Source organism: Triticum aestivum, chromosome 2B, assembly GCF_018294505.1.
Source record: "Triticum aestivum cultivar Chinese Spring chromosome 2B, IWGSC CS RefSeq v2.1, whole genome shotgun sequence".
In the NCBI taxonomy this organism is placed as follows: Eukaryota; Viridiplantae; Streptophyta; class Magnoliopsida; order Poales; family Poaceae; genus Triticum; species Triticum aestivum.
Window position 1 is genome coordinate 559324710 of NC_057798.1, and position 4401 is coordinate 559329110.

At 48.5% G+C, this 4401-nt stretch overlaps 1 pseudogene; it reads right to left on the reverse strand.

Moving 5' to 3' along the window:
• Window positions 1–1764, reverse strand: LOC123046027 (salutaridine reductase-like; annotated as a pseudogene).
• Window positions 1765–4401: the final 2637 nt, after the last annotated feature.

The following is a 4401-nucleotide window of genomic DNA, read 5'->3' on the forward strand; positions in this document are numbered from 1 at the left end:
TATCGCTAGAATATTCAGAACGTACGTAGCGCTTGCTGACATATGGCCAAGTGATACTATTCTCGATCTAAGGCTCTGAGCATGTAACAATCGGGTGCGGATTCTCTACTGTTTGACCGGCACTATTTAAATACTGTTCATGCCACTGTTCCATCAAATCTGGTCGGTCCGGTCGCGATCCAACGAAAGAAAGAGGGGAAAAAGGCAGGGTTACCGTAGCTCTCTACCTTGCCCACGGCAAGGCAGAGAATCTGCAGCCGTAACAATCTGTCACAGATACAATTCATCACGGGAAATGTCAAGTCCCGTTCGTTATTCTCAGTCTCAAACCACGTGACACGGCAGGCAGGCTAGCTCATCGGCAGATGGCCGCCGGACCGGACCGTGCACGCGCCGCCAGCCGGCCGGTACCTCACACGAACGATGCCTCCTCGCCCTCGGCGAAGTACTTGCCGGTGGGCCCGCCGTCCGGCAGCAGCGCCACCTTCACCACGTTGCGCGCGCCCTCCTCGGGCGTCAGGACACCAGAGTTCATGGTTATGTCCGTCTTGAGTAGCCTGGGTGCGCGCAATTGACGCGCAGCGCGGGGTGCCTCCTCGCCAACATCCTCGAGTACGCGTTCATGGCGGCCTTGGCCACCTTGTACGCCGAGCACCCCATGGGCCACCCGCACGCCTCCAGCGCGTCGGCCTCGAAGTCCCTGAGGAACCTGTTCAGCAGCTCGTCCAGCCTCTCCTCTGTCATGTTGTCGATGTCACTGAGCTCCCGCCTCACCTTCTCGTTGCTGATAAGCTGCACATAGTAGATTCAAAATTCCTTATCATTAGATTTGATATCGGGATGGCATGATCAACGAATAGAACATAATTACCCTTAGCAGCCCAAATATGGAGGAGACGTTCACAATTCTTCCCTCGGAGGAAGATTGCAGCAGAGGCAACACGGCCTCTGTTACATGCTTTGTGCCGTAGTAGTTCGTCTGCACGCCTTTCTTTGCACTGTCGATGCGCTCACGGACGTTCTTCACCATCCATTCAAGCATCTGGTCGAAATCCATGCCAGCGAACTGTTGTGCACATCCACAGATAAACTTGTTCAGTCCGGCATGTTCGGGTAATTGCAGAACAAATTCACCTCGCCCAAAGTGAGCTTACCGTCTCCTCGCTGGTGTCGAGTTCTTGGAGGTACTCAACCCCACCGATTGCGGCATTGTTCACCTGCAAATTAACAGGGTACATCTATTATTTGCGTAGAACCTTTGATGCATCTAGCAGCTGGAGTATAAAATGGAAGGGAAAACCTACCAGAATATCTAGTTTGCCAAAGCGTGTCTTCAGGAAATCGACCAGTGTAGCAATGCTGGAAGTGTCCGTGACATCCAGCTGATGGAAGACGACGTTGGTGACCCCGAGCGCTATGAGCTTCTCGACTGCCTCCGCGCCCCTCGTCTCGTCCCGGGCCGTCAGAACGACCGTGATTCCACCGCTGGCTAGTTGCCAGCACACCTCGAAGCCGATCCCCTTGTTCCCGCCGGTGACGACGGCAATCCTGGCAACCACAGCCGATCAGAGCAATACACGCATGTGGTACTAGATAGCTTGGAGATTCTAGCAGGCCTGCATGGACTAACCTCGTGTTTGGCACGCTGGAGATGGCTCCTTCCATGAGTGGTGCGAAGCTTGCTCAGACAACAAGAGGGAGGATACCGTTCCCAGAATCAGTTCGTGGTGTTATCTCGGTCCCCTTCGCCGTGCTGGTGGCCCGCCACGAGCTTAAGACTTCAATGCATGTCAGCAGCACCATATATGTACCATTCACAGAGAGGCGTAAGGGCAACTCCAAAGGAAGTCATCAAATCATCCACAAAATGTCCACGCCAGACGATTTAGACACTTTTTGTCATCCAGCAGAAATGACCAAATGTTCGTGGACTGGTCCAGACGTCGAAATTAGCAGCGGGAGTCATGATCTATAGTACTCCCTCCGTTCGAAATTATTTGTCTCGGAAATGAATGTATCTAGAACTAAAATACGTCTAAATATATCCATTTCTGCGACAAGTAATTCTGAACGGAGGGACTCCGTTTCTCCTTCGATCATCAATTTACTTTTCGCAATCCGTGCTTTAGAGCCTCTTATTACCATGTCAGGGTTCATATTTACTCCCTCCGTTCTTAAATATTTGTCTTTTTAGATATTTTAAATGGGTACCACATACGGATGTATATAGACATATTTTAGGGTGTAGATTTATTCGTTTTGCTCCGTACGTAGTCATTTGTTGAAATCTCTAGAAGACAAATATTTAGGAACAGAGGGAGTATGTTTGATCTGAGGGAGCTCCTGATGACGCTGTGTGGAAATTCACGGCATCAGCGATCTACTCGGCTTCTTCTGCCTACACAGCGCTCTTTGTTGGGGCCATCTCCACTAGCATGAGGCCCGTTGTGTGCGATAATTGGGTACCCCCAAATACAATATTTTCCCTCGCTTGTGATCAAGAACAAAATATAAACGGCAGATAGGCTTCGGAAGAGAGGGTGGTCAAACTGTGGTGATTGCCAACTTTGTAAGAGGGAGGCCGAGACAGGTCGCACTTGCTTTTCAAGTGTAGGTTCTCCATCAGGGTGTGGCATGAGATCAAGATTGGCTTGGCATGCATAAGATGAAGATTTTTCGATAGAGCCATTTTTATTAACTCATAATGTAGCATCAAGTCGATACAAAGCATAATGAGCAACACCCGGTCTCTGCATAGCTAAGATGCACACAGCCTTAAACGAAGAGTCTAGCAAAGTATAATTAAAAAGATGACAAGTTGGCAACAGTAAAACCATGAGTCCAAAACTATGCAATGTCAACGGAGGAGGTGGACCGATCTAGAGATTATGTTGCCACCCATGTGGTAAGAACCTCCCTAGCCACCCGCTCCAACCGCATACACATCACCTTGAACAGCAATTGATACTCCGTTCGATGTAGCGTAGACCACATACGAAGCTAGTGGATACAATGGTAAATAACACAAGATGAAGATAGATGCTTGGCCTGGAATGCTCTTTGTCGACGAGTGGTGGGGGAGGACGGTGTTGCACGCTGGCCACCGCCGCAAGGCGACGACCTCTCTACTGATGTTGGTGGTCTGGGAGATTTGAAAGAAGAGGAACGCGAGGGTTTTTCAAGGAAATCCGCCAGGCCTAATAGGGTTGTCACATTGTGATGGAGTCATATCAAGCAAATCTTGGGTAGAGGGTCCCAAACTGGTAGCCTTGTCACGATGGTAACATGGCCACATGATTTTATCCAGGTTCGGACTCTCTCGAAGAGATAATATCCTGCGTCCTGCGTTGGTTGTATTAATTTCGACAACATACAAATTACATGTTGATCTACTACATGTGTGTGAGAGATGTGTTGGGGAACTCGACTGGAAACAAAAAAATTCGGTGCAGCGAGCAAGCCCAGGATCACTATGGAGACTGCATACAAGGTTTGATCTGATCATTGCCGAATCATAGCACATCGGAAGTAGAGTCGATTTAGATTGTCGGTGCAGATCCCCGCAGTTAGGATTTACAACCTCCCAACCGCAAGGATGAACTCCCTCGTTGGACGGCCCTTCGGGAGTCGGTCGGACAGTCCCTCGGACGATGTCACGGACAACCCTTTGGGAGGACCCTCGAAACTCGAATCATAACTCGGACAGCCCTTCGGGAGGACCCTCGAACAACCCCTCGGGCAAAAGATCGAACCTATACAGCCTCTCTACAGGGTTCCACAAATACGGTGTCAGCTATCCAGCAGGGCATTGCCTTCCATAACTAGTAACCACTGGAACCCAGACATCCTTTCGGCTCTACGAAACTTTTTCACGGGGAGAGAGAGAGAGAAGGCCAGATCATTGCATGGCATTTGTATGTGAGAAAATGAGTGAGTTTGGGCAGCCCCCTCCACCCCTATTTATAGGCCAAGCCCAAGAGGTAAAGGAGACATGGAAATACCAAAATGCCCTCAAAGGTGGCTTCCCAAAGAAGCTAACCATAAAGTGCTTTTACTATTTATGAAAACATTTTTCCGCGATCGTTAAATCCAAAAATATTTTTGTAGGTCCAGAACATTTCCAGTAGCCACTAAAACAATTTTGGACGCGTTCTGAAATATTTCCGGATCAATGATTTTCATCAGCGAAAAGTAAACAAGAATGTGTTTTCTCTATTCATGAAGACAATTTTTCGCGTTCGTTAGATACAAAAATATATCTGTGGGTCTAGAATAATTCCAGTACCCACTAAAATAATTCTGGATACGTTCCGAAACAATTTCAGATCAATGATTTCCATCAGCGAAAAGCAACCAAAGCGGTTCCAAAACAATTTCAGATCAATGATTTTCATCAGCGAA